General features: G+C 43.9%; 1 long non-coding RNA gene across 1 annotated transcript; it reads right to left on the bottom strand.

Annotated features, from left to right (window-relative positions):
• Positions 1 to 129: 129 nt before the first annotated feature.
• On the bottom strand, positions 130 to 14844 carry LOC310833822. The gene is made up of 3 exons (XR_014558946.1): positions 14704 to 14844; positions 12194 to 12288; positions 130 to 1015 (listed from the first exon to the last, which is right to left on the bottom strand). It is a non-coding gene; the product is annotated as an uncharacterized lncRNA (long non-coding RNA).
• Between the last annotated feature and the right edge of the window lie 10112 nt (positions 14845 to 24956).

The following is a 24956-nucleotide window of genomic DNA, read 5'->3' as shown; positions in this document are numbered from 1 at the left end:
CGAGCCATGCTCCTAAGTAAATATTTGTAGGATGTCCACCTTAAATTGATTTCTAGGCAATAAATACTGCCGCTTTGCGAGGTGGGAGGACAACTAACTGCTGAATAAATAGCTTCTGTGTCCCCAGTCTCGCAGTTCTTCAAATGTCAAATTAAGTCCACTCCAAATAGGAGTGTAAATGCCACCTTTTTAAAGGGTTCATGTAAAAGGAAGGCTGTGTCAATAAGTTAAGTAGATGCTGACTACACTTGCTGACCTGAACTTTGAGGTGCTTGGCTTGGGCGTTGCATGGACCGTGGCAAGCAGAAACTAGGAATGGCACACCAAATGACTCCCCTTACTCCAGCAGATGCCCCTTTGTTGGGCAAACAGGTGCTTTACAGCTTTTGCTCTTTTAAGGGAGGGGTGTTACCTTGCAGAGAGAAAGAGGATCCTCTGCCTGCCCAGTCATAGAATCATAGCTGTTCTTCAGGGTCCCTTCCAACTCTAAGCCCACTTCCCTGGAATGCAGAAATATACAGCCATGCCATACAGGGATCGAACCTGCAGCCTTGGTGTTATCAGCACCATGCTCTAACCAACTAAGCTGTCCAGGTCACACATCTATTCGTTTCAAACAGACTGCAGCATGCAATGAATAACAAACTCTTGCGTCTCAGCTGCAGAGATCATTCAGTGCTAACACTACCACTAGCTCCACAGAGGAAGAAAAGATAATGCAGCTTGCCAATGTGTAACTTACCCTGTCTTCACCCAATTGGCCTGGTTACCATTGGCAGTCAGGAAGGCGCTCCAGCTGGTTGGTTCCCCCCGGCAAAGTAGAAAAGACACTCTGCTTTGCCAGCCTTGTTGGCTTCCTCCACATCCAGTATAGATGCCGATCCGGGTAGCAAACAGAACTTTTATCCACTCCACTAGCCTGATATGCTTCTGTGCAAGTGCTGCCCCAACCATGGACCCAAAGGCACTCTGCTTGAGTGAAGATGATGCACTGGACTGGAGCTGCAGTATTTCCCTACAACAGAAAATAAAAATAAAAATTAAGGACTCATTTCCTTTGCTTCTGTCTAGTAAGGAGAAATGGAGAAAGATGCACTTGCAGCCTGCAGTTTAAAAAAATTAAATTCTGACGACTAAAATAAAGTTGTTATTTTTTTAAAAAAAATACAGGCTGGTAACCTCTGGAAGTTGAGTAACAAGGTGAGCCTTAACCTTATGGTCCAATAGGCAACTAGCTTACTAGAGGCCTGAGCCTCTGCATTTTTGCTTCAAAGCCCTTTGAGTTAAGGGGGAGTTATGCTTGCATAGGAGCACAACCTAATGTCCTGCACAGCAGGGATTGGTTAAACTTTTTTTTACCATCCCCACACTTCTGTTTTGAATTGCTTCTGAAAGCTAATCTGGAGGGAGGAAGTGCTGTCATTAGGTCTGTTGGACGCGGGTAGCGCTGTGGGTTAAACCACAGAGCCTAGGACTTGCCGATCAGAAGGTCGGCAGTTCGAATCCCCGCGACGGGCTGAGCTCCCATTGTTCGGTCCCAGCTCCTGCCAACCTAGCAGTTTGAAAGCACGTCAAAGTGCAAGTAGATAAATAGGTACCGCTCCTGCAAGAAGGTAAACGGTGTTTCCGTGCGCTGCTCTGGTTTGCCAGAAGCGGCTTAGTCATGCTGGCCACATGACCCAGAAACTGTACGCCGGCTCCCTCAGCCAATAAAGCGAGATGGGCGCCACAACCTCAGAGTCGGCCACGACTGGACCTAATGGTCAGGGGTCCCTTTACAGGTGGCCTCAGGTCAGGAATAGGCCTATAAAGAACGATGCACAGTTACGCAAACAATGGGGAGAAAGTGTTGTGTGTGTATTCACGTCCCCTCATGTCCAAGCAGTGCTTTAAAAAAAAAAAAATCCTTTCTCAAGGGAGACTTCTCACAATCATGGCGTTGCCATAGTCCCATATTTTGAGGTAATCCCCTGTGCAAAGCCACTATGCATCTCTGAAATGGCTGCCCAATGAAAAGGCCTTGCCTTGCCTCCCCCCTCAGCAGTGGCCAACAGTCAGAGGTGGCAGGAGTTGTGGGCAAGCGATTTCTCCAAGGTCCCAGGCCCCCCCAACCTCCCATTGGGCTTCTGCGTATCTCTATAAATTAGCGTGCAATCCGAAAAGGGCCTGCCTTATCTTGAGCCGTGTGGAGTACCAGAAAGTCCTTTGGTCCTCTGGTTCTGAAGGCCAGGTGGTTTAACAGCTTGCATCCTGTTAGGTACAGTCATAGTTTTGCCTGTGAGGCTTTGGAGTCTTTACCAAGCAGCCCATCATCTTCCTACACAGCATTTCAACCTGACCTTTTGCAAAGTAACAGGTTTGCGTATGCCCTGGAGACATGGTGCAAACATGCCCTTCTGGCGATCCTTTCCATCTTCATACACAGTACATTATCAGGATTAAAACATATGGATGCTATATGTACAGAATTTCCCAGACATAACTGGAATTTGTCCGCCAAAAATTGTGTCTGGGTGGTTAAAATCAGAAATGTTTATATTTTGGCAATTAAAAAAATTATTTTTTTAAAAAAAGGAAAACATGGGGGGGGGAGATTTTGCAAATAAAAACCGTTCAACAACTTTGGCACAACTTTTCACTTTTTGAAATATGGCAACCCTATTAATACACTGTATACTTAAGCTGTTGGGCAGCCATGAAGTGGGTCAAAATATTTTCACTAATCTATTTGGTAAAGGCAGTTTTGCCATACTTGTGGAGAATAAACTTTCTACAGAGTTTCCCCTCCTACAGACCCACAATTTAAGACATGCTGCACGCTTCCTTTCAGATTATACATACGGTACATTCTGTGGAAGCTAGAAACAAATGTGTCGTACTTTTTTTAGCAGAGGGGTGTGGATTTCCTTGGTAGAGATACAATCAGTGCTCTTAAAAGGAAAAAGGTGCCTGCACTCACCACAAAATTGTTATAATAGGGTGCCACACTTTTAACATTTGGAAAAAATGGTGCTGGACTGGATGCGATAATGTACCATTGAAACCTCCCTCAACGCTGCTAATATCTGCTATTTTCCTATATTCTTAAATCACTCCATACTAGTCTAAGCAGCATTCTGTTTCTAAGAGGGGAGCAGCCTTCACCAAAGAAAACATATATTTAGTAAAACATATATTCTTAAAAATATACGGGTTTTAACATGAGCCCTGCAGTCTCTGCTACTTAAACACATTATCACAAATTAACCCCAAGGTAAGCTTTGCGGCCCTGTATAAACTATGCTAACAAAGCACTCGGTCTATTCTCCATCATTTAGTCTGCTTTCATTGGAGAGGCACTGAATTCCAGCCCACCTAGTAAAAGAAATCTGTGTAGTCACCATTTAGCTTCAGGAGGTTTTGAGGGATTTTCTTCCATGCTTTAATATGGATTCAAGCTCTCTTTTGCGGGGTGGTATTCAGTGATTAATGCCAAATCTAGAGGTTTTTCATGCTTGCAGAAAAACACAGGACCTCGGTACACGCAGCTCTCCTCACAAGACCCCAACCACCATTGCTTTGTGGCTCAATCACTTTCTTAAAAATAATCTGTTCCTGAATACCTTGGTTTACATGTTCATAATACTGAGAATTTATATGAAAATTCTCAAAGGAGGCTACACCTTTCTGGCACATTCCATAACGCAGCTGTGTAATTTTCACTTCAGATCTCATCAGGAGGCAAGTCACAGATTCAAATTGTCATTGGTGCTGAAAGATGCGCCTAGGGAAGCAGTGGGCACTGCAGCTCGCAAAACAAAAGGTGCTGTGGATCTGCTTGCAGGATACATTCATCTTGCTCGTGAGCTAGGGATGCTTTCCCTTTTAATCTTTGCCCCTTGTAGAAAGTTGGGAGAAGAGAAAGAGTAAAAAGTTATCACACCACTAGGTGGCGCTGCATAGTTCGCTTTGCAAGGAGACCTCCATCTGCAAAGACTGATGGTGTGTGGTTTTTCTCAAAAACCTGAGCTGTGTTTAATGAGGCTATGGAGAATAATGTATCAAGGATTTCTGAGGAAACTTAGGCCCGTCATCATTTCGAGAAGGAAAATAGTCATGTTTTGCTGAACGCAAGTGAACTCTGGCCTCTTTCGTTTAATTAACACTTGTAAGCATGTTAAGTTCAAAGATTGCTGCTGCGTTGACAGGCAGTAAAAATATATGAATTTACCTCAAGGTGGCTGGGACTTGGAATCATAGAATTGGACGGAACCCTGAGGAACATCTATACCAATGCCCTACAATGCAGGAATATGCAGCTGCCCCGTACGGGAATCGAACCTGCAACCTTGGCGTCATCAGCACTACGCTCTAACCAACTAAGCCAGTGTTGGCCAAACTTGGTCCTCCAGCTGTTTTGGGACTACAACACCCATCATCCCTAGCTAACAGGACCAGGAGTCAGGGATGATGGGAATTGTAGTCCCCAAACATCGGGAGGGCCAAGTTTGCCCATCCCTGAACTAAGCTATCCAGATAGTTATGCCCATGTTTTGTTTTGTTTTTAATTAGCATGGAGAGAGAGAGAGAGAAGTTTGCATTTTTGCAATAGCCGATGTTAAATTAACACGAGAGATATTTTCCTAATTCCGAAAGGAGTAAGTTCAACTGTTTGCTGCCAGCTGTAATTTCTAAATAAGAACCACCTAATGAGTCTGGTCAGCAGATCGTCCTAGCTGTGTTTGTCTCGACTGAATTTCTTTCCAGTCGTTTTAGATGACTCAGCCATGGGCCAGGAGATTCCATCTTTGCTGGATCAGCTTTTACATTTGTTACCTTTACTTGGATGGTGCAAAGTCTATGTGTACGCTTACACGCTGTCCTTAAACATGCTGAACTAGAAATAAGGCTGCCTTTGTTAGAAATTTCTCCCAGAGTCTCAGGGTTAGGAGTTAAGGCCCTGAGCCCAGCAAAGTTAGTTGGAATAGTCTTTGTGCTTATTTGTTTGGGGCAATGCAAGGAAACCTCGCCATGACCCCCAATTTACCACTGTTTCGTTTCTCTAAAATGCAAGTACGTGATCCAACCAAACTAAAGCACTTCAGCTGCAACCCTACACTCACCTGGCAGCTGTTGTTGGCACCTGTCTGTCGCAAGAGACCATGGAGTGCACCTCTAGTGGTGAAGTCAAAACGCTGGAGGATCACAGCACCTGCTGTGGCTGCAGAAACCAGTAACTCGTAACTACTGCCTCCCGTGTTGTTGTTGCTGCATTAGTAGCACCGAAGAGACCTCTCTGGAGAGCAAACCTGGGCAGGTGTGTATGGAGGTCTTGGGCTGCCCAAATGACAAGACCCTCTTGGTCTTCAAAGGAAAGCAAATCAATACTTTTGACACCAGCTTGGCTGCAGGAGTTGCTGGAAGGAGGCGTACAAGACACCATCCAACAGTCTTAGGAACTCCACTCCAGATTTGTGTAGAGTCTACTCCTTAGCTTTTTCTTCTTTATTTATTTAAACTTGTATACCGCCCTTCATCCAAAAATCGTGACCCCATGGACCAGAGCACGCCAGGCACTCCTGTCTTCCACTGCCTCCCGCAGTTTGGTCAAACTCATGCTGGTAGCTTCGAGAACACTGTCCAACCATCTCGTCCTCTGTCGCCCCCTTCTCCTTGTGCCCTCCATCTTTCCCAACATCAGGGTCTTTTCCAGGGAGTCTTCTCTTCTCATGAGGTGGCCAGAGTATTGGAGCCTCAGCTTCACGATCTGCCCTTCCAGTGAGCACTCAGGGCTGATTCCCTTCAGAATGGAGAGGTTTGATCTTCTTGCAGTCCATGGGACTCTCAAGAGTCTCCTCCAGCACCATAATTCAAAAGCATCAATTCTTCGGCGCTCAGCCTTCTTTATGGTCCAGCTCTCACTTCCAACATAAACATACCAGATTAAAACTCAAAGTACTTAATAAATCAAAAGCAACCAACAACCTCCCCTCCTACAGACACATTTAAACAACTATAGAATATTCATCAGCCAAATGCCTGGCTGAAGAGAAACTTCTTCTGAATATTTGTGTTTCTATGCACCTCTTAACTATAACAAAATGAACATTACTACCTGTTCCAGACTCACGTGTGAGATCTCATAATTAAGAGCTGGCTGTTGCTGACAATGGAGTGGGAAATTCTGTTACCACTCAAGTTACTTTTTAGCAGTACAGTGGTACCTCAGGTTAAGTACTTAATTCGTTCCGGAGGTCTGTTCTTAACCTGAAACTGTTCTTAACCTGAAGACCACTTTAGCTAATGGGGTCTCCTGCGGCTGCGCCGCAGGAGCACGATTTCTGTTCTCATCCTGAAGCAAAGTTCTTAATCTGAAGCACTATTTCTGGGTTAGCGGAGTATGTAACCTGAAGCGTATGTAACCTGAAGCGTATGTAACCCGAGGTACCACTGTATTATGGTTAACTACTTGTTTTCGAAAGCTGCATCCCACTGCCATTCCTTTGCTCTGTACAACTGATGGCAGATCTTGGCATACCTCTCTATCAGCATACAACACATATCCCGGCAACAGAGACTCTCCCACATTTCCTGGATATTTAAAAAGGGCTCCAGCAGCAGAAACCCTTAGGTAATTTTTTTTCCAACTCAGCAAAACACAACCCTAATTTTGGTATCTCACGGTAGTGATTAGAGGTGGCGTGCAACTTTTGTAACATCAAAGGCTCCCCCCCACCCCAATATTTTCCCCCCAAACCTTGGGCATCCTCTAAGATATAGTTACCAGATTTTTTTAAATGAATCCCGGGACACTCCCCCCCTTTTTTTAAGCTGAGTAGCAACAGGGAGTTAGTAGTGGGGATGGTGAGGCAAAAGACCCTGGGCCCAAGCACACATGCATATTGTATAAAGGTGCAAAGCCGTTCTTTCGCACCCTGTGAAACATAAATGCACAGAGTTTTTGAAAAACTGGGCAACTGTTTGCCACCTGCCCATGACTCCCGAGCCTCCCCCAATCTCCTCCCCGCTTCCCCCTTTGTTTTGACTGAAGGGCTTTGCATCTTGCCTGATAGAGAAACTGTTAAGTTGTGGGTGAACATATCAGATGACACAGCGATTCTTCAAACAGCTCTTGTTTATTCACAGGCCAGAACAGAACTGAACTGAAGGCTTCAGCCAGCCTGCTTATATAGAGCTCCACTAGAACAGTAACCATTTTCTGTAACTATCCAATCACTGAACGTCACTTTCAATCCCTTATTTGCATATGTGGACCTGAACTATCTACAGTATCCCCCTGCTGGTCCAGGGTGAGAACTTCAGTACATAACAGAAACCACTCGCCTTGCGCCCCTCCTGGGCAACGGCCGCCCACCTGCAACTCCTGAGCCTCCCCCAATCTGTTAAAACAAAGGGGGAAGGAGATATGTCCCTGGTTCCCCTTCAGCAGTGGCGGGGGCAGCAAGCAGCGAGCAGTTCCTGAAGCCAGCCAGAGACAACTGCGCTACCAGGCTGGCTTCGGGCTGCTGAGGCTGCCGCTGCCACGTTTCCTGGGGACAGATTTGCAAATCTGGGGACTGTCCCCGGGAACCGGGGATGTCTGGTAACCCTACTCTAAGACTGATACCTACCTATTGTCTGGGGGTGTTGTTGTTTTGGCTTAATGACAACCGTCACTCGGAGAATAAGCTCACTACAGGCATATAGCGTGTCCTTTTCCTGAGAGGTACATCCCACCTACTGCTTAGGAAGAGGCGGGCTTGATTTAAGATCTGAGCTAAGGATAATCTGTGAGCTGCTGAGCAATAGGTGCATCCTCTGGTTACACATGAGTAGGGAAAGGGGGGGAAAGATAAAGCAGTTGAGGAAACGCCAATACAGTGGAACCTCGGTTGTCGAACGTAATCCGTTCCGGAAGACCGTTCAACTTCTGAAACATTTGACATCTGAGGCGCAAAGGGGCGTCTGCAATTTCCATTGGGGAAATTGGAAAACACGCAGCAGAAGCCGTTCGACTTCCGGGGCGTGTTTGAAAACAGAAGCAATTCCTTCCGGGTTTTTGGCGTTCGAAAACCGAAACGTTTGGCTTCCGAGACGCTCGAAAACCGAAGTACCACTATATCTCTTTATATGTGCTGGAAGCTGCCCAGAGTGGCTGGGGCAACGCAGGCAGATGGGTGGGGTATAAATAATAACACAATCACTATTATTATCATAATATTTTGCTCTTATAATTCTGCTCTGCCTCTCCCCACCCCTCCATTCCTGCATCTGTGGTATTAGTAATGAATTAAAAATGGCCATTTGCCTTCCTAATGCAAAGTAACAAAACAGCTGTCCCTGTTTGATGGGCACCGATAAGATTTCTGAAGGGATTTAGAGACAGCTTGTTTAGCCGCCGGTGGAATGGCGCTAAGTGAGGCTCCTTAACAAATAGCTCTGGAGGTCTAGCGAGTGGGGAACCTCTACCTGCTGTCATTAATGCACTGTTTCCCTGGGATCTGTTGTCATGTGCGGCTGCTGTACAAACAAATAATGGATTTAAAATGCCTCGCGCTCCACGATACAAAGGCTGAAAGCATAAAAGCCACTAATTAGAATAATTTGCCAGGTTTAACATGCTGCGGTATTTATATAAACAGACAATTGAAATCTCCCTCTTACCAGAGGATTAGTTTCGAAATATTGGAGGCCTTTTCTTCCCTCAGCCCCCACCGCACAGAGCTTATTGTTAAGATTTTAAAAACTTACCTCGTAGGGTAGAAAGTTCCGCTCTATAAATCCAAACGATAGAGAGAGCAGTTCTGGAAATGTTGTGCATATAAGGGAATCACAGATGAGTCAACAATGTCCTCTAGCAAGCAAATCCCACCATCTGACGACACTTGTTTGAAACAGGTAGTCATTTGCATTCACGGCTGAACAATCCAAAGAAATTTCTAGGTGCACCACAGCTGGACTGAGAACTGAGCCTCAAGTTATTTATATTTTAGTAACCTCCATGTTAGACTACTGTAATGCATTATTTGTGGGGCTGCCATGGTAACTGACATTAGTTTTAAAACTAGCACTGCTAAGTGGGACCAGGAAATGGGAGTATAGTGGAACCTTGGTTCTCAAACTTAATCTCTTCCGGAAGTCCATTCCAAAACCAAAACATTCCAAAAAACCAAGGCGCGCTTTCCCATATAAAGTAAAACAACCCCTAAAACAGACTTTTAAAAACAACCCCTAAAACATCAATTTAACATGAATTTTACTATCTAACGAGACCATTGATCCATAAAATGAAAGCAATAAACCATGTATTGCAGTCACACAATCAATCAATTAGTAGCTGAACCGGGTTCCACACAGTCACAAAAACAAAACAAAAAGAGCCGCAAAATAAATAGCAAAAACACAAAGACTTCAGCATAACACTCAAATTGGAAGTGTAGCACTTAAAATGGCGCACATTCGACTTCCAGGAAAAGTTTGCAAACTGGAACACTTACTTGTGGGTTTGCAGTGTTTGGGTTCCAAGTTGTTTGAGTACCAAGGTATTTGAGAACCAAGGTACCACTGTATATATTGTCAGTGCTTCATTCAACAGCGGCACTGTTGCCTGGTCCATTTCTAGGTACACTTCAAGGCCAAAGTAAACATACTCTTCGTTTTTGCTGCTTATTAAAAAATGAAACAGCAAGCACAACAGGATGGGGTGAGCATTATTGGAATTGTGGCTTGTGGGAAGGTTAATCCTTTGCCTCTGTTGTGGTCTGAATCATAAAAAGTGCTTTTATAAATACAGTGGTACCTCGTGTTACGGACGCTTTAGGTTACAGACGCTTCAGGTTACAGACTCTCCTAACCCAGAAATAGTACCTCAGGTTAAAAACTTTGCTTCAGGATAAGAACAGAAATTGTGCGGCGGCGGCGCAAGGCCCCATTAGCTAAAGTGGTACCTCAGGTTAAGAACAGTTTCAGGTTAAGAACTCAGTTCTGTCACCTTTCTATGCTAACAAGGGCCTCCCAAATGCAATTTAAAACTTCTTTGGGAAGAAGGGCAAGGTAGACATATAATACATCTATAATATTAATATTAATGCTAATGCTAATACTAATAAATAATAATGCCAAAGGACTGGACAGACTTCTGGCTTGTCAGATCTACTGAGCTTTTAAGAAACAGGTGTCCCATTCCAAGCTACACAGCAAAGACAAACATCTAGTTTTGTCTCTGAAAAGTGCTAATGCTTACTTAAGAAGTCCTTCGTGGCCTGAGACCTGGGTGGCTGAAGGATTGATTTCCCTCCAAATCAGTCTAACCCTCCAACTAGATACCTTCTGAAAGTCTCCTGCAAGTACACCTCAGGTGAGCTACAACAGGGGGCACATGTCTATAAGAAGAGAAGAAGAAGAGTTTGGATTTGATATCCCGCCTTTCACTCCCCTTCAGGAGTCTCAAAGCGGCTAACAATCTCCTTTCCCTTCCTCCCCCACAACAAACACTCTGTGCGGTGAGTGAGGCTGAGAGACTTCAGAGAAGTGTGACTGGCCCAAGGTCACCCAGCAGCTGCATGTGGAGGAGCGGAGACTTGAACCCGGTTCCCCAGATTACAAGACTACCGCTCTTAACCACTACACCACACTGGCTCTCTTTAGCAGTGGTGTTCCTTTCACAGAACACACAGGTAAACATTTGCATCCCACTGATTTAAGGCGGATACAATGGTACCTCAGGTTACATACACTTCAGGTTACATACGCTTCAGGTTACAGCCTCTGCTAACCCAGAAATAGTGCTTTAGGTTAAGAACTTTGCTTCAGGATGAGAACAGAAATTGTGCTCCAGCGGCACGGCAGCAGCAGGAGGCCCCATTAGCTAAAGTGGTGCTTCAGGTCAGTGGCGTAGCGTGGGGGGTGCAGGGGGGGCTGGCCACACCGGGCGCAACATCTGGGGGTTAGGGTTAGGGGGCGCAAATCCACGGGTTAGGGGGCGCAAATCCACGGGTTAGGGGGCGCAAATTACTTGCCTTGCCCCGGGTGCTGACAACCCACACTACGCCACTGCTTCAGGTTAAGAACAGTTTCAGGTTAAGAACGGACCTCCGGAACGAATTAAGTACTTAACCTGAGGTACCACTGTACTTAAAAAGCATACCAATTTATCTGACGGCTTGATTAGGCAAAGATAGCCTTTGCCTACACTTTGCAGAGATTATTCTGCGCCAAGGCATTTGTAACCATGTACAGTCAAACCTCGGTTGTCGAACGTAATCTGTTCCAGAGGACCGTTCGATTTCCAAAACATTTGACAACTGAGATTGCAAGAGCTTCTTGCAGCGTCAAGCAGAAGCAGCGTCTGATGTTCAGGTTCCCAAAAACATTGGAAATCTGGAGCATTTACTTCTGGATTTTCAGAGTTCAGGAGCCGAAACGTACGATAACAGAGGCATTTGGGAACCGAAGTTTGACTGTATTTGGAAGCCATGTGACTAAGAATGTGATCCTTCATGTATCAGCCCTACTGCGTTACCTTACACCCAGGTAAGTGTGCATAGGATTGCAGCCAAAATGCCATAGAAAGAACAGAGAACCTGTTATGCAAGGCTTCCCTAACTTGGTGTCCTCCAGACTATAACTCCCATCAACCCCTTTGTAGGAATGAATTTAGCCACACTAGGAGAGAATATATTGTCTAGTTATTATCCTTCCTTGCCCATGTTAGTGAGTTCGGCAGCTTAAATTTTGAAGCTAAGACAAGGTTAAGGGACGCGGGTGGCGCTGTGGGTTAAACCACAGAGCCTAGGACTTCCCGATCAGAAGGTTGGAGGTTCGAATCCCCGCCACGGGGTGAGCTCCTGCCAACCTAGCAGTTTGAAAGCACGTCAAAGTGCAAGTAGATAAATAGCGGGAAGGTAAACGGCGTTTCCGTGCGCTGCTCTGTTTCGCCAGAAGCGGCTTAGTCATGCTGGCCACATGACCCGGAAGCTGTATGCCGGCTCCCTCAGCCAATAAAGCGAGATGAGCGTCACAACTCCAGAGTCGGCCATGACTGGACCTAATGGTCAGGGGTCCCTTTACCTTTACTAAGACAAGGTTGTTTTAACCTTCTAGAAACAATAATCCAGGATTTGTTTACGGCAGACTGGATTTTCCCTGGTATTGCAACTTAAAATGACAATCACACACATTGTTTTGTGAATAAATAAAAGTAGTATTTACTTACATAATGGGATTTGTAGTCCAAAACAACATTTAGAGAGCACCAGGTTAGGAAAGACCGAGTTATGCAGTGCTCTTCTACACAGAAACCATTATAACCTGAAATATTTGATATAGCCTTCGTCTTATCCCTAAGAAAGCATTCATTACATAACTGAAAACAGCAGAACAATGGGCATTGTATCAGAACAGCCCCATCATTAACTCTCCCTGTGCAACTATGTTATTTCTTTTTTAAAAAATTACTTTTCTTTTGTCTTATCAATTATGTGCTGCACAATATTTAATATTATTAATAATAAAACATTCAACAAGCATGCTTAGTAATTAATTGGAAGAGCTTAGGAATAAAATTAATTGTGCAATTAATGTATGCCAAGCTGAATGTTTTGCATAAATTAATGGCACAATTAATTTTTCCCTACCCTTATCCAATTAATTACTACTGTGTACTCACTGAAGGGTTTGTTATTAATTTTATTAAGTATTGTGTGGCTCCTCATTGATGACAAAAAAGGGAAGCCGCTATTGTCCCATAGAACCACATATCCTGCAGAACCACTTAATATCACCTATTATGTTTTGTCAATAATGGCAATAGAAATTAACTTTTTGAAATGCAATTGCCTTTAAATGCAGCTGCTTGGCCCAGCCTATTTTTCTTTTAACTAAAGAGAATGAGTCACCATTCGCATCTATTATTTTGCTATATAAAAAGTGTTTTTATTTATGCAAATTAAGGAGTTTAATGGCTTTAGAGACCCACGGTCACTAACACAAAAGTATGGGTGAAATGTTTTGCTTTCGTTGTAGCCCAGTTACAAGAGAGCAGATGCTTGGAAGAGGGGTAGGGGCCGGATTTACATACTACCAGACAAGTTACTCTGCCAATCTAGGCATTCGTGTGGGACCATTGTTATACAAGCTCTAAAGATAATTGGATAAAGATAATGTTACAGGGAGGGATGTGGGTGGCGTTGTGGGTTAAGCCACTGAGCCTAGGATTTGCTAATCAAAAGGTCGGCGGTTCGAATCCCCACGACAGGGTGAGCTCCCCTTGTTCGGTCCCAGCTCCTGCCAACCTAGCAGTTCGAAAGCACATCAAAGTGCAAGTAGATAAATAGGTACCACTCTGGCGGGAAGGTAAATGGCATTTCCGTGCGGCCAATAAAGCGAGAAGAGCACCACAACCCCAGAGTCGGTCACGACTGGACCTTTATTATTATTTTGTCTATTATGTTCATATTGTCATTTTATTGGTGTTAGCTGCCCTGAGCCCGTCTTTGGCCAGGGAGGGAGGGGTATAAATAAAATTTATTATTATTGTTAATTGAAGACAACCTGCTCCTTGTCTCATACACTTTGTGTGAGCCTTCCATGTGGAATCAGAGAATGGTAGGGTTGGAAGGGACCATGATGGTCATCAAACCTCATGAAAATGCAATGACATAAAAAAGAAGGATGAGAAGTTGTTTTTATATGCAGTAACAGCGGCAAGAATTTTGGTGGCTCAAAAATGGAAACAGGAAGAAATCCCGACGAAAGAAGAATGGAGAATGAAGTTGATGGAATACGCAGAACTAGACAAGCTTACGGGGAAAATTCGGAACCGGCAAGACCAGAGATTTACCGAGGACTGGAATAAATTTACAGAGTATATTAAGAATATATGTGAAGCTCAATTAACATTTGTAGGTTTTCAAGAAGCTCTGTGATAATAATGGAAAGAAATATTGTTTTATAATAATTGTTAAGATTAATTTGGTTTAAAAAAAAACAACAACACAGATGCAAGAAATGTGAACAATTGTGAAAACATGAAAATTTCCAGAAAGGCTGAAGGAAGTCTGAAAGTGGAAAGATTAGAATTGGATGTATATTTCAAATGGAATGTTTTTCTTTTATTATTAAATTTGAAAATTTTATAAATAATTTTTTTAAAAAAAACACCTCATGAAAATGCAGGAAATGCCATGGTGCATCTGCAGTAGCACAACCGGACGCCTTCATCTGCCCCAGCTGCAACTAAACATGTCTGTACAGCCACAACAGGAGTTGCAGCCTTCCAACAATCTGACCCCACCCCACAAAGACACACTCCTCCATTGTCTCCCGAGACAGACAGTTGCCAACAAAAAAAAGTCCCACCATAGACTGCTAAAGTTTATTTCACCACAGGCTCCAACCGAGCATGAAGGAGGCATCTCTGAAGATGAGTTGGCAGGGCTTCCTCCATGACATCATGAGTTTTCCTACCTACTTAAACATGTTTTGTTAAATCGCCTGAATCAACCAGTGGCTTGGATCTTTTTCCAAAGCAGCGTTATGTCAGAAGGTTTGCCAGGTCTCTTAACTGCCCTCCAGCTGCAGGGTTGCGAAATTATTATGCAGAACGAACCCAACAGGAACACTAAACAGACAGGCCTCTCCTGCACTAAACAATTCGAGGATTATTTCAAAACCTACGGTCAGGCTTCTTAGGAGCAACCAAACTGTCCTGAAACCCTGGCTTACCTGGTGGCAAGTCAGTAGGTCCAAGTCCCCAGTCCAGGGTCGAGCCACAGATCCAAAGTCTAGTCCCGCAGAGATCCTACAAGCTGAGGCCCATCAACATGGGCAGTTGAGGAGACACAGCCCCTCAGCTTTTGTTCCCTGTTGGACTTTGCAGGCTGATTTCAACACCTGGGCCTGATGAGGCAAGTGACCCTCACCTGCTCCAAGTCTTCTCCAACTGAGGAATCACACCCCTCCTCTCAGAGATAGCGAGCCCCACCTGGCCAGCTAGGGAGCTGGGCTGTGGGCTATTGCCTGTCTCAGCCTCCTAGAGCACCCCTCTCACTGTTCCCTACACCTCAGAGCCTGTTGTGTTTGTGGAAATAGGAGCCCCTCTTGCCCTAGTGGTGGGTCCTGCTGCTCTGGTTCCTGTGCACTGAACCCCACCCCCTTGCCATCCTCTGTCTCCCTGGGAGCACGTCCTACACCAGGCACCCCCAAACTCAGCCCTCCAGCTGTTTTGGGACTACAGTTCCCATCACCCCTGACCACTGATCCTGTTAGCTAGGGATGATGGGAGTTGTAGTCCCCAAACAGCTGGAGGGCTGAGTTTGGGGGTGCCTGTCCTACGCCAACCTCTCCTTCCCCATCCCCAGCTTGCCCCAGTGTGTCCCAATTCCAGCTACACTCCTCACTGGGATACTCTTCGTCCTCCCTGTTGTCCTGACAAAAGCTAGCAAGTTCTTGAGACCACAGAACTCTTCATGTGGCCAGATAACAACCTGAGGGTAGGGTAGGGGGAGAGATAAAGTGAGGGGAAGATCTGATTTGGTGTTGAAAACAGAAATCGTACGATGCAGTCTAGATTAGATGAGACCAGAAGTAAGGAACTCAAATAATTCCTGACCATTGGGCATGTGGGCAAGAGCTGATGGAAGCTGAGGTCCAACGACATCTAGAGAGCATCATGTTGGCTATCGCTCAACTAGGTGAGGCAGATCTTAAAGGTAAAGGGGCCCCTGACCATTAGGTCCAGTCGTGGCCGACTCTGGGGTTGCGGCGGTCATCTCGCTTTATTGGCCGAGGGAGCCGCCGTACAGCTTCCGGGTCATGTGGCCAGCATGACTAAGCTGCTTCTGGCGAACCAGAGCAGCGCACGGAAACGCCATTTACCTTCCCGCTGGAGCGGTACCTACCGGTATTTATCTACTTGCACTTCGTGCTTTCGAACTGCTAGGTTGGCAGGAGCAGGGACCGGGCAACGGGAGCTCACCTCGCCGCGGGGATTCGAACCGCCGACCTTCTGATCAGCAAGTCCTAGGCTCAGTGGTTTAACCCACAGCGCCACCTGCATCCTGAGGCAGATCTTAGGTTGCCCCTAATCCTGCAGGGATAATACACTTATTTTTTTTATAAAAGTAAAAATGCAACCGATTCTATCCAGCTCTAAACAAAGCTCGCAGGTTGTTTATTAGGCAGAGAACAAAAATCCAGTGAAATATGGTCGTTTTTATATGAACCAAGCTAGAGCTTAACAGAAACATCACTATTGGGGGCATGTGGTGGTGGTGAGAATGATTTTTCAGCAGCACACATGCATGCCCTAATCCAGATCAAAATACAAATCCTAGATCATGCACTAAGCAGAAATTAAATGGAGCCCAAATTGAGTGGCATTGCTTATTGGTTGGAGGGCACAGACAGTAGCACCCCATTTTTAGGGGATAGAAAAGGTTTCCTCAGTTTGAGTCTCCCTCTCTCGTAATGTGAATACAGTGGTACCTCGGGTTACAAATGTTTCAGGTTACAGACTCATCTAACCCAGAAATAGTACCTCGGGTTAAGAACTTTGCTTCAGGGTGAGAACAGAAATCGTGTGGTGGCGGTGCAGTGGCAGCAGGAGGCCCCATTGGCTAAAGTGGTACCTCAAGTTAAGAACAGTTTCAGGTTAAGAACGGACCTCCAGAATGAATTAAGTTCTTAACCTGAGGTACCACTGTACAGTCTTCTCCAAGACCCACAGAAAGCAGAGGAAGCCGATAGGACAGGTACTCCAAAATAAACCCATTTTCTGAATCGTTTGATGTACAAATCAGGTCTTGTGTACAAAAAAATAATAATGCTTTCTTCTTCATACCCACAAATGGGATGATTGCCACACCCTGGAGAGACAGTTTACAGTCAGAAAACAGTTGAATGAATATATTATTGCATGTTTACAAGCACAGACCTGCAAACATTTTAACAGAATTTATTATTTCATCTTTACATTGCGTATGTTCTGTTCCCACTGAACCAAACTCCCACAAATTTAGGGCAATCGAGACTTGGAAGCATTGTATGAAGCTAATCAATGTTATTATCTAACATCCCTCTGATTAGATAGTTCACATAGAAGGTAGATACAGAAGGAGAATAAATTGACAGGAGGACTCCTAGTGTGCTAAGTAAGACATCTGCTACACTGCAAATGCAGAAAATGACAGAGAACCACTTTACAAACACGTTGGTGAAATGCTGGAAACATAGGAGTCCAGAACTGCAACCAATTCTAGGCAATATCATTTGGATCGCTGAAGAATTGATGCTTTTGAATTATGGTGTTGGAGGAGATTCTTGAGAGTCCCATGGACTGCAAGAAGATCAGACCTCTCCATTCTGAAGGAAATCATCCCTGAGTGCTCACTGGAAGGACAGATCCTGAAGCTGAGGCTCCAATACTTTGGCCACCTCATGAGAAGAGAAGACTCCCTGGAAAAGACCCTGATGTTGGGAAAGATGGAGGGCACAAGGAGAAGGGGATGACAGAGGATGAGATAGTTTGATAGTGCTACCAGCATGAGTTTGACCAAACTGCAGGAGGCAGTGGAAGACAGGAATGCCTGGCGTGCTCTGGTCCATGGGGTCATGAAGAGTCGGACACGACTAAATGACTAAACAACAACAACAAAGAAGCAGGCACGTGACCTTTTTGTGCATCCTAAAATAGTGATCAAGCCCACAAAACAGTGGACCCCTTTTGGATCACAATTTTTTTTGCTGAAATCAAAGGGTATGTTTTCCAAACTGTATACTGTATTACTGGACAACAGTTTGGGGTGCGCCTGTTCTTAAATGGTAAGGGAGTGTGATTGGGAACAGGAGTTATTGGGGTATATAAACTGAGGAAGTTGACCCAGTTAATTTGTGGAATAAATCAGTTGTATAAATAGCATCAACCCCGGTCAAATAATCTATGCTAAAGATAGCACGTATACCACATGGTTGTATTTAATGAGTTCCAGTGCTATACTGGAGAACTTGGTACCTATCACCATATGTGGTGGTCCTGCCCATGGGCTCACCATTTCTGGAATTGTGCATTTGGTGAAAACTAGGAGGTTATATTGGGACGTGGGTGGCGCTGTGGGTTAAACCACAGAGCCTAGGACTTGCCGATCAGCAGATCGGCGGATCGAATCCCCGCGATGGGGTGAGCTCCTGTTGCTCGGTCCCTGCTCCTGCCAACCTAGCAGTTCAAAAGGACGTCAGAGTGCAAGTAGATAAATAGGTACCACTCCAGCGGGAAGGTAAATGGCGTTTCCGTGTGCTGCTCTGGTTTCGCCAGAAGTGGCTTAGTCATGCTGGCCACATGACCTGGAAGCTGTACGCCAGGTCCCTCGGCCAATAAAGCGAGATGAGCGCTGCAACCCCAAAGTTGGTCACAACTGGACCTAATGGTCAGGGGTCCCTTTACCTTTACCTTAGGAGGACAAAAACCCACAGCTAGCCTTGATGGACCTCAACTCAACCCCAAACTCAGAAACAGATAGCAAAGCTTTTTGCTGATGACAGTTGGAATAAAAATGACTGAAGGAACTGAAGAGGGAAACTCTGGAATATTGGTGCCACCAAGTATGATACCTAGCATTTAACAGAGAGATTAATGCAAAACTAAGGGCTCTAAAAGGATTCTCAGAACCAGATAAAAGTTGCTAAAGTGTGGTCGGATGTTATTAGTTTTGCTAACATAAAAAGATGGCAACAGAGATTCCCCAATCACATTAGGCAAGGATCTGGAAATCATAAAATTCCACTTATCCTGATATGTATTGTTCTTGCCATGTAAATTAATTAATGTAAACTGCCCTTTTGACAAGCTATCAGGTTTTTGTTATTATTATTAACACCTTGATTATATATCTGCTCAAGGTGATTGGATTAATGTTGAAGTGGGATCAATTTGATTTTTCCTTACTTGGTTTCATTTCTTATATCTGTACAGTTACCTGTTTGGAAATATAAAGTTAAAATTAGCCACAAAAGGGGAGAAAAGGACAAACTATGTAATGTGTATCATGTCTAGTTTGGCTCCCATTGGGCATCACATTAAAAATAAGCGACCAATTGAAATTCAAGATATTTGATTAACCCATGTCACTAAGTCGCTTCAGACACAGTTAACATCAGTGGAATCACATAAATTTTCTATAGAAGTTGATCATTCTGTCTAGGTGAGTTAAATTTCTATACTGTACCACACTTCATCTGCGGAATATGAAAATCATGCCTTTGAAGCCAAGTTTTCCTCGCTCTTACCAGACACACAGTGGTTGACTGCAATTTTCCACCGATCTGGAAAAGGTACTCTGCACATGTTCAGTTCTTTCCAGCCAGCTACAGGTTGCTGAAAAATAAGTGGTCTTATCTGAAAAGTATTTTATGATTTTTTTGGTTTAGTAAACCACAATTTGACATCCATTTCACTATCATCTTTCCTAAAGACAAATTCTACCGGAGGTTCTCATTTCCAATTATGTTAAAGACAACTTTAATTACAAACAGAAGCCTGCTGAGTGGGAAAGCATTAGTTTAAAAAGGCATCATTTCAGTATTAAATTTGTTAAGCGTTTAATTAATCAGAGATTTCACTGCCAATTCTACTGATTAATTGAGCTGCCACTCAAGCTGCTGATTGTTCCAATTATGAAGCCTGTTTTACTTAAGAAAGTTGATGTTAATACAATTAAAGAGAAGAGTACAATGCTTGGTACTGTGATACCTTTATAGTATGCAGCCCTCACCTTTATGGATCAATACCCCATACCTGAGAAGCCACACCTTGATGTCTGCAACCTTGCAAGTTATTCCGACAATTCCCAACTCCCATGCTTGCATAATATAATTCTTAAAACTTTTCTTAAAAAAGAGATTCCCATCACTAAAAAAAAACACACACTAGAAACCACTTATATAGAAGGCTCTGAAAACATAATACTCGACAAGAAGCTAATCATTCTCACTCACAAACTTATAGAGCAAGCAGAAACACAGATAGTCTGTCCAGGCATTTTTCAGTTAGCAGAATACTGGACTTGCATACTGAACAAATTCAGTAGTCCCAGCGAGTCTTTGAAGTTCAGCTCATTATACAATTCACCATCAATAGCCTTTGGAGAAGAAGGCAACCACAATTCCATCAATGCTGCTGGAATTGTGTTTTGTGGCAAACAAAAAAAAGAACCCCCTCTCTCTTTCCTCCTCACCCCTGAAGATCCTACTGTTTCTTGAACTCTTTGTGAGCTGCCCAGAGAACTCATTTCATGGGGCAGCTATAAAATAAACAAATAAAGTAAGAAAACATCTTGCCTGGTGAGGTCCGAGGAGCTCAAAATCTTCTTCACAACATCCTAGCACTTTAATTCTAATAAATATATTGGGATATTGTTCCTCTGGGCTTTTTGTTTCCCCCATTGACCAACGTGCGGGTGCCGATGTGGGTTAAACCACAGAGCCTAGGACTTGCCAATCAGAAGGTCGGCGGTTCTAATCCCCGCGACGGGGTGAGCTCCCGTTGCTTGGTCCCTGCTCCTGCCAACCTAACAGTTCGAAAGCATGCTAGTGAAAGTAGATAAATAGGTACCGCTCCGGCAGGAAGGTAAACAGCATTTCCGTGCGCTGCTCTGGTTTGCCAGAAGCAGCTTAGTCATGCTGGCCACATGACCCGGAAGCTGTACGCCGGCTCCCTCAGCCAGTAAAGCGAGATGAGCGCTGCAACCCCAGAGTCAGTCACAACTGGACCTAATGGTCAGGGGTCCCTTTACCTTTTTATTGACCAACTCACATTACTTTAACTCACCATGAATGATTCCCTCATTCTCTTAGAATGGCAATGGCACCCAACTGCGAGGTGTCAGAACTGAGTTCTGGTGAGTTCCAACTGGAAAAGAAAAGTATTAGGAGGAAGGGCTTGGATTTTGGTCATGGGGGAATATTTTGGGATAAGTGAAGCCTGTGGAGAAGATATGGCCTCCACATGAACCAGAATAAGAACTAGACTATTAATTCTTCAAATCAACACGGTGGCAAAGTAGCTTTTTAAACTGATTATGGGGAGGGGGGGGAAGTTGACAGGATTTGAGGAGGGTCCAGTTCAAAACCAACCTCCCCCTTGGGATGAATGTGGGGGAGAAATGATGAAAAAATAAATAAGATAGGCGTAGAATTAGGCATTGAGAGTAAAGGGGCACAGGATAACAATTCAGAGGGCCAAAGACATTGGAAGAGAGATACTGTATATAAGGGTTTTTATCATAGCTGTCAAGCGTCCCTTATTTGGCGGGACAGTCCCTTATCCCAGTGCCATGTCCCGCTGCTGTCCCTTATTGATGATGTCCCTTAAATAAGCTACTGAAGGTAATGGGGCCCTTTCTATGTCTAGCTGTCCTTTGTCAGTAACAAATCGTTGCTGTTTTTTGTGTTGAATATGTGCTATATGGTAATTTATGGACCTAATAGGTATCTAAAGCCATTTGCACACAACAAAATATGTATTTTATCAAAGTAATTGTTGATCCCTTATTTTGGCTGCTGATCCCTTATTTTCGAGGCTGCTGGTCCCTTATTTTCAAATCTGTTAGTTGACAGCTATGGTTTCTATGCTAATGCTAGAAGTCTCTTGAGCCAAGATGGGTGCAGTGCTTTGTCTTAAGAGAACAGCACTGAAATATTAGACATAAATGGACATAACTAGAATGGAGAGAACCAGTGGGACAGTGTTAGCTTTGGATATAAACTGTATAGGAAAGACAGGGAAGAATGTGCTATCCATCGATACATCAAAGAAAGCACTCTGTCCCGTAAGCTAAAAATCCCCAAAGGGGTGGTCTCCTTCGCAGAATCGTTGTGGGTGGTGACCCTGGGCTCTGAGAGTGATTTGGTATTGGGTACATGCTATTGTTCCCCTGATCAAAATACTCAGAGAGATATTGAGATGAATGAAATCAAGGAAGCAGCTCAAAGAGGAAATGTTGCAGTGATGGGTGATTTCAATGGCCCTCACATGGGCTTGCTAGACGTGTCTTCCAGTCATGACAAAGAGGTAAAATTTCAGGAGGACTGGATATTGTTTATTGAATAAATGAAAAACTACTATAAGCAAACAATCCACCTAGCAGGATGGTAAGATTTTCAGCAGTGTAAGAAATAACTAAAGTTTATAAAAATAGTTACTACGATAGACGGGGTGAACCAAGGAAACGTGAGAGGAGATTAAGGGAACCATGGAAGGAGAGGAGAGGAAGTCGGCTAAGGAATGTTTTGTTTTACTCTTGGAAATCTTAAAATGCAACCTCTTTTTTATTTCAGAGGTTCTTTTCTTACTGTATTATTTTTGTCTATATTTAGTTGACATGGAATTATATCAGAAATGCAATTAAATTTTTTTTTAAAAAAGAGGCATAATTTATAGGTACCTTGCACAGGTAAAAAGGTAAAGGACCCCTGGACAGTTAAGTCCAGTCAAAGGCAACTATGGGGTTGCGGCACTCATCTCGCTTTCAGGCCAAGGGAGCTGGCGTTTGTCCACAGCTAGCTTTCCGGGTCATGTGGCCAGCAGGACTAAACTGCTTCTGGCGCAACGGGACACCATGACGGAAACCAGAGCACACGGAAATGCTGTTTACCTTCCCGCTGCAGCGGTACCTATTTATCTACTTGCACTGGTGTGCTTTCAAACTGCTATGTTGGCAGGAGCTGGGACAGAGCAATGGGAGCTCACTCCGTAGTGGGGATTCAAATTCGCCTACCTTCTGATTGGCAAGCCCAAGAGGCTCAGTGGTTTAGACCACAGCGCCACCCACATCCCATGTACCTTACACAATTGTGCTTTGAAACAGTTGCCATGGAACAGACCCAGAGGGTTGGTAACCCTGGATATTAATCTTGAGAAGCAACTAGGACTCGGTGCAAGATATAAGCTGAAGAAATTGGGAATATGGACCAAGTGCTATTAAATTAAATGGTATTAAATTGAATAAAATTAAATGGACCAAGTAAATTGTCAGTTGCCAAGAAAATGAAACATGGTTGCATGTGACTTTGAAAGAAGTAGCCTCTCAAAAATGGGGGAGAGCTGGTAAAAAGTTGAAAGGCAGTGTCAAGATGGTCAAATCACTCCAAAATGCTTTGGAGTTGTTTAAAAACACAATGTAGAAAGCTCAGCTGGAGTGTATACCACAGATCAGGGCCAAGAGGACGTCAGCGTGATTTATGAAAGCTATTAGAGGCAAGAAGTCTTCCTTCAAGAAATGGAAGTCATGTGTAAATGCGAAGAAAATGGAACACAAACTTGGTCAAAAGGAATGCAAGCAGACAATAAGCGATGCTAAGAAAGAATTTTCTAAAAGCACAATGTGCCCCTTGAAGAACGGCAGCAACAAAATATTTAAATATATTAGTGGCAGGGGATCAGCTAGACATGGTTGGACCCTTGGAAGACAAATGAGTCTAATACTATGCTAAAGGAGAATGAAAAGATTGCAGAAAAGCTGAATGAAATTTATATATATATATATTTGCTTCAGAGAGGAAGAGGGCATATTCCTGAGACTGAACTAACTTTTGCTGGAAGGCAGTTTGAGGAACTGAGGCAAATAGTGATGAGAGACCAAGTACTTGGTCTAATAGGGAAAATAAAAACCAACAAAACGAAATGCCAGGCCCAAATGGCATCTATCTGAGGATTAGACAAATTCGTGGCATTAAAGCCTACCAGTGGCTACTAGTCATGATTCCTGTGTTCTGCCTTTTATCCTTACCTGTTCAGGTTGCACGTTCCAAATTAACCACATGCACATTTCAGGAGATTAGTGGGGGAACTCAAGAAATACATCTTTAAAAGATCTATAACCCCCTGCTTTTGTTTTTTGTAGGTAAAATTAAGACACACACACTGAAGGGGCAAATGGATATTTGGGGTTGCTGCTCCTATTACAAAGTCTTCAACGCATTCTGAAGTGCATCCTGCATGGAGCCAAAGTGAAATTTTATGCAAAAGAAAAAAAATAGTTGCAACTTAATTCAGCTCCAAGTAAGACTGGTTCATAATCTCTGCACAGCCAAAAACATCAAAATTACAATATGAACTAGAGCAAGGGAGATCTATGCGGATGTAGATCTGGTGTTCAAGCATGGGATTATTGAAATTATAAGTCCACTGAAATCAAACAATGCAAAGATAGTCTATAGCAACCATGCCTAGTCCCCAGTGATGATAGTTTCATCCTCCGTAAATGTGTAACCTCTTTTAAAACCATCCAAGTTGGTAGACATCACCTCATCTTATGGAAGCTAATGCCACTGTTTTAATTTTGCCTTTGTGTCTCTCCTGAATTTCCTAGCATCCGGCTTCTTTATATGCCCCCAAGCAAACATAGTACAGTGGGCGCTCCGGTTGTGAACATGATCCGTGCGGGATGCACGTTTGCAACCCACAGCTGTGCCCCAGCTGTGCACGCATGGGTTGCGATTCAGCACTTCTGCGCATGCACAAAGTGTGATTTAGCGCTTCTGCACATGCGCAACCACTGAAACATGGAAGTAACCTGTTCCAGTACTTCCGGGCTTTGGCGGTCCATAACCTGAAAAAACATAACCTGAAGCTTCTGTAACCCAAGGTATGACTGTACTTAGAAGTGAGAAGTTGCACAAAAGACGTCTGTCCCCAACTGCAATAATGTGAGATGTGGGTCTCATGCACGTCAGCTGAAAGGGGATCAGACAGTCCCAGGTGACTTTGAAACGCACAGATCTTAATGTAAGAAAATGCACACATCACCACTGTAGAACTTGGGGAAAGCAATAATAGCCCTTGTCACTTGTACTGTGTCTTTCTCATTGTTCCCACATAATATATGGACTGCCTCCAAGATCAGAACTTAGTGTTCCGATACGAAAACGAACGAAGTTCTATCACCAATGCCCTTCTCAATCCAAAGCAATAACTTGAGAACTAC

This window comes from Podarcis gaigeae (genome assembly GCF_964106915.1).
Source record: "Podarcis gaigeae genome assembly, chromosome: 1".
In the NCBI taxonomy this organism is placed as follows: Eukaryota; Metazoa; Chordata; class Lepidosauria; order Squamata; family Lacertidae; genus Podarcis; species Podarcis gaigeae.
The sequence above is the reverse complement of the archived record's forward strand: the minus strand, read 5'-3'. Positions and strand labels throughout refer to the sequence as shown.